Raw genomic sequence first — 14,003 nt, 5'->3', positions numbered from 1 at the left:
CCACAGATTGGTCAAGTAACAGCCTGACATTGTCATACACACAGAATCATACCTTACTGACTGGATTTCTCTACAGAGAGCTGGCATGGATTAAACAGGCCAAATGGGACTATGATTCTATGTCCCAGACTGTGTCCAATACCACCCTGGCTATGTCCTCTCCCTCTGGCAATCTGGTATACAGTCAGGAGGGAATGGTCCTGGGAGTCCTCAACATTAGTTCTGGATCCCATGAAGTCTCATTAAAGGACGTTAATTATGAACAGTTTAATGAATATGCTGTGGGACACAGGTGTTTCACAGCACAGATCATGCATTGTAAAGTTGTTATTGCTACAGTCTGTTGAGAATATTACAGGAGCAGTCCATGGTTTGGTAGGACTATTATAGAGCAAGTTGGCCGAGTCCTGAAAGACACAAATGCCAGACTAGGACTGTGACAGATAGTGAGAGAACCAACATGAAGGAAAAACCTACTCATCCTCACCAACCTACCTATCACTAATGCAGCTATCTGTGACAGTGTTTTTTGTAGGAACGATCACTGCATGATCCCTGTAGGGACAAAGTTCCATCTTCACATTGAGGACACCCTCCATCATAATGTGTAGCAGTACCACCATGCTAAATGGAATAGGTTCAAAAGAGATCTAACTGTGTAGGAGAGCATGCTAGGAGTGACATCGGGCATACCAAATAATGAGGCGCCAACCTAATGAAGCTACAACAAAGGATGATATGTATGCCAAACAGCAGAAGCTGTATACTATATAGTTAAGTAATCCCAAAACCAATGCATCATATCAAAGCTCTGCAGTTATGAATGGTGTTGGGTTCCTCCAAAAAAAGGAGGAAGCTTCACAAAGATTCCCATCCTCAATGATGGTGCAGCCCAGCACATAAGGGTAAAGCACAAAGCTGAGGTATTTGCAAACATCTTCAGACCGAAGTGCTGAGGAGATGATCCGTCTTGCTTGCTCCCAAGGTCCCCAGCATAACAGCTGCTAGTCTTCAGCAAATTCAAATCACTCCAAGTGGGGTGGAATTTTATGGCCCCTCCTTCTGGCAAGATTTTCCAGTCCTGCCGAAATCATTAGACTTTTGAACAGCTCACTGCACTTCCCAGTCCTGCCCCACAGCGTCGGGGCCATAAGATGGCATGAAAAGACTGAGCACACTGGATACAGCAAAAGCTGTGGGCTCTGACAATGTCCCGGTAGAAATAAGGAAGACTTGTGCTCCGGGGTAGCTGTGACTCTCGCAAAACTGTTCTAGTACAGCTTTAACATTAGTATCTGCCCAACAATGTGGAAAATTGCCTGGGCAAGTTTGGTCTACAAGAAGCAGGATAAATCCGATCTGGCCAAATACTGCCCCATCAATCTACTCTCAATTGCCAGCAGAGTGATGGAAGACAGTGCTACCAAGAGGCACTTATACAACCTGCTCACTGACTAAACCTGCTCAGTTTAGGTTCTGTCAGGGCCACTCAGCTTCAGACGTCATTTCAGCTTTGGCCCAAACATGGACAAAAGAGTTGAATTCCAGAGGTGAGATGAGAGTCACTGCTCTTGATATCAAGGCAACGTTTGACCAATTGTGGCATCAAGGAGCCTTAAATTGTAGTCAATGTGAATCAGGGAAAAGCATTTTCATTGGCTTAGAACAACGGAAGATGTTTATGGCTAAATTGGAATCTCAACCTCCACAACACCCTGCCGAAATTCCTCAGGGTGGTGTCCTATTCCCAAATATCATCAGCTGCTTCATCAATGACCTTCCTTCCATCATAAGGTCAGAAGTGGATATACCCGTTGATGATTGCATAATGTTCAGTTCCTTTCAGAGCTGCGCAGGTACTGAAGCAATCTGTGCCCACATGCAGCAAGACCTGGACAACATTCAGGCATGGGCTGATATGTGGCTAATAACATTCGCACCACACAAGTGCCAGAAAATAACCATTTCCAATAATATCTAACCACTTCCCCTTGACATTCAATGACATTATCATTGCTAAGACCCCCACCAGCAACATCCTGTGGGGTCATCATTGGTCAAAAACCAAACTGGACTGGCCATATAAATAATGTGATTAAAAGAGGTCAGAGGCTGGGAATTTTGTGGTGAGTGACTCAACTTCTGACTCCCCAACCTCTTTCTATAATTTAGGCACAAGTCAGGAGTGTCATGGAATACACTCCACTTGCTGAATGAGTGTGCCTCCAACAGTAATCGTGAATCCTGCCAGAATCCAGGACCAAGTAGCCCAATTGACTGGCACACAATCCACTGCAGTAAACATTTACCCACTTCACACCAGCACCCCATGGCTGCAATGCATACCATCTGCAAGACGCACTGCAGCAGTTTGCCAAGGCTTTTTCAACATCACACATCATGCATCGAGCTTTAGAGTAGCCTCGGGATCACAATTGGTGAACACATTGCACTGCCTGATCCACAGCAGGTGGCAGTAGGAACTTCCTAGGTCTCCGGCACTTGGAGGACTGCTAGAGGCCATAAATCTGCTGAGTACGAGTCAGGTGATGAGCTTCTGGGTTTGGTCATATCTCAGTTGCTGGAGCTACAAAGGCAAGCTCGGGGACAACAGGGATGACCGCTGCACTCCTCAGATTGCGAGATAGGATGGAGGTGTCCGTCCGCCTTCAGTTTGAGGTGATAGCACCAGCATGACAACAGACCGAGGCCAACACCAGTAGCGACCGCCATGGAGACCTTGGTCCAGGACACCGCTCCTGCACAGCTGCGGGGGCTGAACTCTAATGCTGAAGCCATAGTTGGCTTCCAACAGGATCAACACAATAGGGGTGCAGGGCAGCTCAATCTCACCCTGGCTACCCCTTCTCAAGCAGTCAGCCAGGGGCCCTTGGGCACCCACTAGGAGGAGGATCAGCAGGTGCACATCCCAGGGCCATCCACCCATATTACTCCGGGAGTGTCTAGCCCATCTAATCTCCTCCAGAGGATGCCCGACAAGGTCATCACAGGAGAGTGTAGCAGTCAGCAGGCTGCCTCCACTCTGCTGTGGATGTCCGGAGAGCACCAAGATGTAGCAGCAGGGTTAGGAAGGTTAAGAAGATGTTGCACAGCCTGGGCACTGGTGTTAATCACTTGTACATAATGTTCACTATTGTAAATAAACTCCCAATAATATCTCCCTCCCTCTGGCTCCTTGTTCTGATGACCAGTGTTTGTGTCACTCAGATGTAAAACCTTGGTTCCTGCACAGGATAAAGGCAGGTATTTCAGTACAGGGCCGCTTCCCTGTGCTTTGTGCAGCCTTCAGACCAAAATGAAGGTCCAGCTTCACACTAACTGGACAAATTACTGATGCCTGCACCTCGACGGTACTTGTCATTGCTGCCAGGATGTAGTGGGCAGGCATCACAGAGTTCCGTCATTCTCTCTGTGTGCTCTCAGCACCTTTAAGGTGGGGCTGGCCCCCATCTCTTCAGCATCTGTGACCAGTGACACTGTGCTCCTGAAGTGCTCAGGTGCTGAAGGCGGACAAAGGATCAGACACTTTTATAGTTTCATGGCTGTGTCTCCATGATCACAGAGCGCAAGCAAGCTACCGTTGAACAGACAGGAGTCAGCATCAGACATTCACAGCAGCTATGTGAAGATCTATGGAGTGTCCTCACTGCATGTCGCCATCATCCTCCACAAATCTAGCAGCTATGAGGGTCTCCCAAGTGCGCCGGCCTTGTCTGGCCAGTATGAGGGCCTCATTGCCATCATCGTTGCCTTCGAGGACCTCCTCATCACCATCGATGTCATCCTCCTCTCCCCATTGCAGCGCCAGGTGGGAAAGGGGACAGCAGGCAACAACGATGCGTATCACCCTCAATGGGCTACATTGTAGGCTCCACCAGACCGGTCCAGGCACCAGAATCTCATTTTCAGCAAGATGCGGGTTGTAGCATGAATCTCGTTATACCTTCTGTCTGTTGCAGTCTGAGGCTGCTACATGGCTGTCATCAGCCATGTCCTCAAGGAGCCACCCCTGCAGCCTCTGTAGACCCTAGAAGACATCAGGGATCTGTGGCTTTTCTGGTCAAGGGCGAAATGCACAAAGTTGTGTGCCCTCGCGAAGGTGACATCCATGACCTTCTGGATACACTTGTGTGTCCAGGCTAATGATATCCCACATAGGTCACCTGTGGAGCCTTGAAAGGAGATGGTGGCATAAAATGTGAGTACCATGGTCACTTTCACGATCAGGGGCAGTGGATGTCCCCATGGTGCCAAATCCTGCTGGCAGATGTAGCCGACCAGTTCCGTGGCCATGCATAGTCTACGGTGGCACTGGTTCTCGGACATTTGCACACATGAAAGGCGGCATCCATAGACCCTGTCTAGCTAGGCACTGACCAGCAACAGCTCACTGTAACTCTTCAGTGTCATGTGCAAGAACCCCAGCTGCCTCATCTTCCTGAGGGGGCTGCTCCTTCCTCTTTGCAGCCAGGTGCCCCCTTCACTCTCTTCTGCTTTGGCTCTGCTATCTGCATGCCACAGGGCATACAACTAGTTCACCAGGCTTAATGCTCCTTATGTACTCCTCCTGCAGGATGAAAGAGAGAGACACTTGGGTTAACTTGGGTGTTTTAAGAACCTCTCCTGTTAAGTCTGAAGGCCCCTTAATGCATCCCAAAGAATGCTGGTCAACACTTGGATGGCCGGAGTTTAGTGCGTTGTGTGGCTGCCCGAAACCCCACCCTCCTCCGCCACACTCCACCTGACCGATTGGCGGCAGCTTTGCCCACTGGACTGCATGCTGTGCTCTCAGCTCAGGTGCAGGCATTCTCCTTACACACACTGCAAGGCTGCACTGTTAGTATGACCAATGGGGGAGACTGGTCCAAACCGGAATGAGGACATTGCAAGCAGCTGTGAGCGCCTCCACCAGTGACTGTTCCATGGCCAGCTTCCGCAACGAGACTGTACAATGTGCCCTGTCATCTGACAGCTACCTCATTAGTTTGCAGTCTGTGCCCAAGTGGTGAAAAACTCTGGAGCATTTGGTGGCACTTTCATGCCTCTGCATTGCTTGAGTGGGCAGAGAAGCTAGAGGCCCGGCTCCAAGCCTGTCAATGTAGCTGTGTCTGAACTGTCTCAGCTGTGGATGAATGGTCACTTTATACAAGGTTTCCTTAATCCATGGCCACTTCCTACCCCCACTCCAGATATGCTTGGGCACCACCATCAACCACAGTGCAGCCCTTGAAAATCCCCCCTAAACTCGCCTCAACCACAGGGCAGCCCTTGCCCCCCCAAACTCATGTCAACCGCAGGGCAGCCCTTGCCCAACCCCCCCACAACATGCCTCAACCACAGGGCAGCCTTTGCCACCCCCACCCCATACGACTCAACCTTGAAGCCCAACAGGTGACCCTCGTGAGCACTGCACGACATTACTGTGCACTTTCTCTGAGTTCCTCTCAAAGTGCAGCCCGCCATATGCATGCCTTATATATGCTGTTGTGAAATACGTCTGCATGCTCAGATGATCCCACTTGGGGGATGATTCCGGCGGGATGGGGTTATAATGATATGCAGATGTATTACAATAAAGTTACCAACGTCCGACAGCAGGAAACATGGCCTGCCATTGATGGGCAGAGTGGACAATTGCAAACTGTTTTCACAACATCATGAAACTGATTTTTGGCTTTCTCAGCCTATTGCCGCTCACGCTGCCGAACACCTCTGACACCAGTGGGCACGGAAAGTTATGCCCACCATCTTTATGAATATATTGATGGTGCTAACACCCAAAGAGCGAAAAGATATCATATACAAAAAAAGTGACAGAAACTGTAAGAGCACATGGACTACAACGGACCACATGGACTGCAACGGATGAAAAAGGCAGCTCAACACCACCTTCTCAAGGGCAACTAGGGATGGGCAATAAATGCTGGCCCAGCCAGTGAAGCTCACATCCTGTGAATTAGTTAAAAAAAAAGAGCTGCAGTTAAGGAGCGTGTATTGGCAACATGCTACTGTGTCTTTTATATACTCCAAAACAGTTATTTATTTATTGAAGCACAGTAAATGATTAGGGGCGCAGGGCTCACAAATTTACAAAATGTAACTTTAGGATTATTACAAAACATTTTATAAGGATTGTTATGATAATATTATTGCTCATTTAAGAGCAAATTAAAATAAAAAAACAGCATGTAATAACAAAATCCAAAGACTCCCATGAGATGCCGGTTTCTCTTCAACAAGACGGTTTAATTCAGCAATAATTGTTTGAACAACTAAGAACTTGTTTGTGGGACCATGTGATTGTGTTGATTCCCTATAGATTAAGTTCTCATGAATTATTTTAAGTTGGATATTTTAAATCATTGATGTGATCCTTTACAATTTGATGGCTTCATTGGTCAAAAGGATAACAACATTTGGGCATGGTGACTTGTGAGTTCACAACACCAAAGATCATATACCTGAAGGTATAAAGACAGGTTAGAACCTAATAAAATTTCTTGACTGTATGAGTGATGCTGTATTTTTTTCCTGGATCCTTGGTTGGTAGTATTGGTATTAGTGTGCTCAAAGAAATGGAGGCCCACATCAGTTTCTAAACACAAAGGCTATATCATATTATGAGGAAGACCACAAAAACATGAAGATGGACAAAAGTGGGCATTGATAGCAAGGAGATGGATGAGTTCATACACCTGAAAAGTTGTATTCCAGCAAGAGATGGTGGTGAAGAAGAGGCATTGAAAAAATCTACTAACTCCCCAGTAAATGATACAATTGTAACCTCATACATTGAAAATGTTCTGTGAGTAGATATTGTTGAATAATGGGGGTTACCAGTGACTAGAAGATCAACTGGACCAGCCATGTAAGTACTAATTCTGCAATGAATAACTCATGTCCTGACTCTCCAAAGCCTGTTCACCATCTACAAGGCACATGTCAGGACTGTGATGGAATACTCTCCGGTTGCTTGGGGGAGGGCAGTTCCAACAACACTCAAGAAGCTGATCACCATCCAGGACAAAGCAGCCCACTTGACTGGCACCCCATCTACCACCCTCAACATTCACTCCCTCCAGCACCGACACACAGTTGCAGCAGTGTGTATTGTCTATCAGATGCACTGCAACAACTCACCAAGGCTCCTTCCTTGAATCCTCCAAACCCACGACCTCTACCACCTAGAAGGACAAGGGCAGCAGACGCATGGGAACAACACACCTGTAGTTTCCTGTCCAAGCTTCACATCACCCTAATTTCACTGTCAATGGTTTAAAAAGCTGGAACTCCCCTCCTAACAACAGTGTTGGTGTAGCTGCACCACATAGACTGTAGCAGTTCAAGGACATGGCTCACCACCAGCAAGGGCAATTAAGGATGGGCAACAGATGCTGGCCTTGCCATTGATGCTTACATCCTATGAAATAATAAATTAAAAAATCAAGGGAAAAAGATTGTGAATAAGCAGTAGATGGAAAGGTCAAAGAGACAGCAGATAGTTTCAGCAAATATAGAATAGAGTTGAACCAAAGTAGACTGTAGAGAATGGAACACAAGTAGTGGGGGGAAGGAATTGACAGAGATTGGACATATTTAACACACTGAATACAGGGAGCACCTGTGCAAGAGATAAAAAGATGGAGATAATTCACAGTAAAAGTTAACTACAACAAAAGCAGAAAATGCTGGAAACAGACCACATTTGCGGACAGAACAGAAAGGTTGATGTCTCAGGTGTGGATTCAACAAAAAAATCTGAATGATATCACAGGTGTTTGAGAAGGAGCAGAACAAAGACAAGGAGCATACATACACACAAAAATAGAATGGTCAGTTAAATGGGAAACCAAGAGTGATTAAATGGCTGAATTGATATTACCCCAAGGTAACATTTGACCGAGTGTGGCATCGAGGAGCCCTAGCAAAACTGGAGTCAATGGGAATCAGGGGGAAAACTCTCCACTGGTTGGAGTCATACCTAGCACAAAGGAAGATGGTTGTGGTTGTTGGAGGTCAATCATTTCAGTTCCACGACATCACTGAAGGAGTTCTTCAGGGTAGTGTCCTAGGCCCAACCATTTTCAGCTGCTTCATCAATTACTTTCCTTCCATCACAAGGTCAGAAGTAGGGATGTTCGCTGATGATTGCACAATGTTCAGCGCCATTCGTGACTCCTCAGATGCTGAAGCAGTCCATGTTCAAAAGCAGCACGACCTGGACAATATCTAGACTCGAGCTGACAAGTGGCAAGTAACATTCGCATCACACAAATGCCAGGCAATGACCATCTCCAACAAGAGAGAATCTAACTATCACCCCTTGACGTTCAATGGCATTATCATCACTGAATCCCCCACAATCCTGGGGGTTACCATTGACCAGAAACTGAACTGGACTAGCCATATAAATACTGTGGCTACAAGATCAAGTAGAGGCTAGGAATCCTGTGGCGAGTAACTCACCTCCTGACTCCCCAAATCCTGTCCACCATCTGCAAGGCACAAGTCAGGAATGTGATGGAATACTCCCCACTTGCCTGGTTAAGTGCAACCCCAACAACAATCAAGACATTTGACACGATCCAAGACAAAGCAGCCCGCTTGATTGGCACCGCAGCCACAAGCATTCAATTCCTCCACCACCAACAAACGGTGGCAGCAGTATGTATCATCTACAAGATGCACTGCATAAACTCAGCAAGGCTCCTTAGGCAGCACTTTCCAAACCCATGACTGCTATCATCAAGAAGGATAAGGACAGTCAGTACATGGGAACACCACCACCTGGAAGTTCCCCTCCAAGCTACTCAACACTCTGACTTGGAAATACATCACTGTTCCTTCCGTGTCGCTGGATCAAAATCCTGGAACTCTCTCCCTAACAGCACCATGGGTGTATCTACACCACATGGTTTGCAGCGGTTCAAGAAGGCAGCTCACCACCACCTTCTCAAGGGCAATTAGGGATGGGCAATAAATGCTGGCCTAGCCAGTGACACCCACTTCCCGTAAATGAATAAAAATAATAAGATGCATGGTGAATATAATTAAAGAAATTAAAGACAATTGCAAGACACAGTGAACATATGAATAGCTATGGAGGCAGGAGAAGAAGCATGTGGAAGTGGAAGTACAAAAAAATTGTGCAGACTCCAATGGCCATACAACCTGGGGGGAAAAGATTGTAGTTTAGCACCAAGGATACAGATTACCAGCACAGTGTTCAGAGGATCCTCACCCTGATTACTAACCTTCCTTCCACCCTCCTCCCTCCAAGAAAGCAAGGATAGCCATCTCACGGAACCCGCATTTCCTGCCAGAGAGAAAGTGGAAACTATTATTAGGGTGTGAAATTATTGAAGCCAACATTAAATTCAGAGTGGAGCAAAGTTCTTAATAGAAAAATAAGGTGGTGTCCCTTTAGCTTGTATTAAGCTTACCTGTATTTCTGTAAATGCTTGGTTAATGTAACCAGTGTGCAGCTGAATTAATTCTAATGCCTAAAAATTGTGATTAAAAGGAACCACATCCTGAAGTTGCATTTTGCCAATACTGAAGGTGACTCCCGCTGTACTGTTCCCACAATATAGGCAGGTAATTCACAAAAGTATGTTGTAATCAAATTGAATTAGAAATCCATGTTCTTGGTCAAATTAAGCAGTTTAATAATTAAGTAGAAAAATAATACGTAGCAGTTTATTTATGTTTTTCAATATGTTGTTAGTTTTTCAGAGTTGTCAGAGTTACTGGTGGAATATAAGAAAGTAGTTAAGTGCTTCATTGAATGGTAACACAATAGATATGTAGACTGTTTTTTTGCAGTAAACAATTTTTCACATTTTTGCTCATTGCTTGGGACCTGCCAAATATTTTTAATTGTTAACATCGCACCGATGTAATTTCCCTGAACCATACAACAACAACTTGCATTTATGTAGTGCTTTCATGTAGAAAAGCATCTCAAGGCTCTTCGCAGAGGCATAATCAAGAAAATGGACATCATGGAAGGAAAGAGAACAGTGATTAAAGAGATGGATTTTAAGGTGTGTCTTAAAATAGGATAGAGAGGTAAAGTGGCAGGATGGTTTAGAGAATTTCATAATAAGGGGTTTTGCTGGCTGAAGGTATGGCTGCCAAAGGAGAGGAAGAGGATGGGGAATGCATGAGAAATCAGAGTCAATAGAACAGAGATTTCAGGATGGTGGAGTTGGAATGCATTGCCAAAAGGAAGGGTGAAGCCATGATGAAATTTAAACACAATTTAGAATTGGAGATGTTATAGGACTGCAACCAATATAGTTCAGTATTAACAGCTCTGCTGTGTAAACAGGACTTGGAATGGTATAGGATACAGGCAGCAGGGTTGTGGATGAATTGATGTTTACAAAGGGGTGAGGGTTTCAGCGGCAGATGGATTGAGGTAGGGGTGGATATTATGAAGGTGGGAAGAAGGTTATCTTTGTGATGGAGAGTATATGGGGTCAGAAACTGTGTTTGTAGTCAAATAGGTGTCAACATGAGACAGTGGCCAAGGAGGGGGATGCAATCAGTGGCAATTAGAGTATGGGATTTGTGGAGGGACAGAAGTCAACAACTTTGGTCTTACTAATATTTAGCTGGAGGAAATTATGGTTAATCCAGGGCTGTATGTCAGACAAGCAATCTGACAACACCATTCCAACCTCCAGTTGAGGTTGAGAGAGGCCATGAAGAGCTAGAGTGACTGTCATTAGAGAGCATGTGGAAGCTGACTCCAAATCTGCAGGTGATGTTGCCAAAGAGCATAATCAAAATGAAAAAGAGGAGGATAGGGATAGTTCTTTCGGGACTCTAGAGACAATGGTATAGGGCAGGAACAGAAGCTATTGGTGGAAATGCTCTGGCTGATTGAATAGGTAAGATTGGAACCAAGTAAGGGTAGTACCATCTAGTTGGACATAGAGGAAGATATTTGAGAAGGATGTGTGACCAAACATGTCAAAGGTTTCAGAGGAAATGAGGAGAGATAATGCACCATTTTCATATTCATTGAAACTGTCATTTGTGACTTTGGTTCGAGCCATTTTGATGCTCTGACAGAACCAGAAACCCGCTTGGAGAGATTCATATAGGAAGCTGCTGAAAAGATGGTCATGAATTTTTACAGTAATAACACATTCAATGGAAAGGAAAGGGAGCTTGGAGCTAGGATAGTAGTTTGCAATGACAGAGGTATTGTGGTTGTTTTCATGGGATGGCTGTTTTGAAATGAAGGGAATTAGTACCCAAGGTAAGGGAACCATTTACAGTATGTCAGCGAAAACACACCAGATTTGTGCTGAGTTAGTTGATCTCAGAAGGCACAGTTGTGAGATCATTACAATTGTCTTCACTATCCCTGACTTAATTAGCCAGCCTTCCTGTTCCTGATTGCTCAAATTTGTTCTTCTCCGCTGATGCTGCCAGACCTGCTGAGTTTTTTCAGGTAATTCTGTTTCTGTTTTGCTCACCAGTGACCCCTGTTGGACTTAATGTGGCTGTCAGATAAGGGCACGATCTGGCTTGACTGTGATGCGCTGCATAATTTGATAGCCTGCTGACAGGATTCATACATAAATAATGGCCAAATGAGCACAGTACTAGAGGGTAACCATTGCCCATGGAACTATACTCCAGTAAGGGAGTCAACTCAATAAGGAGAGGAAAAGAGAGGAGAATCATTGAGAAGAAAGCAAAGCATTATTTAATGATAAGGCATAAATTCTCACTTTATATTTTTCTCATGCAGAAACTGGGTGAAATGGAAACAATTGAGGAACAAAAATACAGTACTTGAACAGTTTTTCAGTTTATTGCATGTGCATCCTTGATATCAGCCAATGCAAAATCTTATATTCATTACTCCTTTAACTGATCTCTGGTTTTCTTTATTGTTGGTGCAAACCTTTATTTCTATGATATATTTGAAGGGTTTACATTTCACAAAATATTTTGTTCATGAATTGTGCCTATCATTCAGTATTCTTCCCATGTGGAGAATGCAAGAAAATAAGAGGGCAAGTGAAGCTGGAAACTCAAGTCATCAGTTCCAAAGCAGCATTCACAGAATCCTGGAAATGAGTTGCTAGCTTTGTTTCAGATAGGAGGGGGAAGAAGGTTCAAATGGAGAAGAAAAAAATAATTAAATTAATTTTGTAAATGCTGTTTTGTAACTGATAACTTGAGTTTCCAGCTTCATGTTAGCTCTTATTTTCTTGCATTCTCCAATGGAAGGCTCTTCATTTTACTTTATCCTTAGATGAAACTAATTGAGACCTCAGGTTACTGAATAACAGGCATGAACTTAGATTGAAGAGGATGATTTCCTTTATGCTCTAGGTGTTGGGCAGTTGTAAATGCATTTATAAAAACGTGTTTACTCTTACACTGTACATATCACCCCTCGATCACAAACAGTTCATTCCACACAACGATAAAAGCAAAATACTGCGGATGCTGGAAATCCAAAACAAAAATTGCTGGAAAAACTCAGCAAGTCTGACATCATCTGTGGAGAGAAAGACAGGGTTAACGTTTCGAGTCCGTGTGACTCTTCACCAGAACTAAAGAGAAATAGAAATGTGGTGAAATATAAGCTGTTTAAGGGGGGTTGGACTGGTGAAACTGGATAGAGGGCCAGTGATAGGTGGAGGCAAAGGAGAGATTGCAAAATATGTCATAAACAAAAGGTCAAAGGGGTGTTGACGGTGGTGATATTAGCTAAAGGATGTGCTAATGGTGACATTAAGGGTAGAAAGCAGGATGAGCAAGTGACAGATGACCCTAGTTTGGGGTGGAGTGGGGGCAGAGGATCGAAATAGGCTAAAAGGTGGGGATAAAACAATAAATGGAAATAAATTTTAAAAATAATAATAGATATAGGTAGGAAAATAAAAAATATATACATAAAAAATAAATTAAATTAAATTTTAAAAAATATAATAATTATTAGAAAAAAAGGGGATCAAAAAAGGGGTGAGGATGGAGGCGAGAGTTCATGATCTGAAGTTGTTGAACTCAATGTTAGGTCCAGAAGGCTGTAAAGTGCCTCATCAGAAGATGAGGTGCTGTTCCTCCAGTTTGCATTGAGCTTCACTGGAACATTGCAGCAAGCCAAGGATGGACATGTGGGCATGAGAGCAGGATGTGGCTGGGTCACGTGAAATTGCTGATCTGATATATTCTGGAGTATTAGGTAGATACACAGACTTCCATATATGTAGTAAAGCTTCCAATCATCTATTAATTTGCTGCCTGGTACAGGAGGAAGTTAAGGGATCCAAGGGCAAATTTTCAGGCCATTGCTGAAGTTAAGTCAGCAGTGGGGATTGCAATTATGGATGAAGAACACAATATTGGTTTAGGGGGCTCTAGCACAGGACTGTAAGAGTTTTATTAAAAATTATAATGACCAGTTCATGCGTAGAAGTAAAAAAACACTTTTTGCCAACTGATGGCGTAAGCATTCATTCAGTCAGGCAGCTGCTATTCCCACTGTTCCAACTTCCCATTAGGTCTGTTAAACGATGCTTTTAAGAAGGAAGTGCCCAATTACCTATTTAAAAAAAAAGAAATGACCAAGGATGAATTACAGATGCATACTGTCCCAGGTTGGTTAATTATTGAAGTCACGAATAAATTTACATGCCCCAAAATCAAAAAAGGAACCGAAGCAGCTGTAATCCATTCCCCTACTCTGGTAGATAGTATGCACAAGGTACTTTTTCAACTTGTTTCTGTGATTTAAAAAGGTTGACAACATGTCAGGGTGATCTGGGTGCACAAGGAAGAGGGTAGCTGTTAAAGTACAGCAAGGAATTGTAACACAATGGATGCAAACAAACAAGCGGTAACTAATACCAAAAGTACAACATTAAACACAAAGAAACTCCTGCACGTTTGACAAATAGGTAGTTCAGAAGAATATAATTTTTAGAAATACCGGAGATAAATACATTTTA

The 14,003-nt window shown here is 44.1% G+C and overlaps 1 long non-coding RNA gene across 1 annotated transcript in view; it reads right to left on the bottom strand.

Annotated features, from left to right (window-relative positions):
- Positions 1-14,003, bottom strand: part of LOC121279683 — a 34,499-nt gene that overhangs the window by 17,127 nt on the left and 3,369 nt on the right. The window contains exon 2 of the long non-coding RNA XR_005943472.1: positions 9,276-9,337. This is a non-coding gene — a long non-coding RNA (uncharacterized LOC121279683). The remainder of the gene's footprint in view (positions 1-9,275; positions 9,338-14,003) is intronic.

This window comes from Carcharodon carcharias, chromosome 7 (genome assembly GCF_017639515.1).
Source record: "Carcharodon carcharias isolate sCarCar2 chromosome 7, sCarCar2.pri, whole genome shotgun sequence".
Classification (NCBI taxonomy): Eukaryota; Metazoa; Chordata; class Chondrichthyes; order Lamniformes; family Lamnidae; genus Carcharodon; species Carcharodon carcharias.
This window is presented reverse-complemented; position numbering and strand designations above follow the sequence as displayed.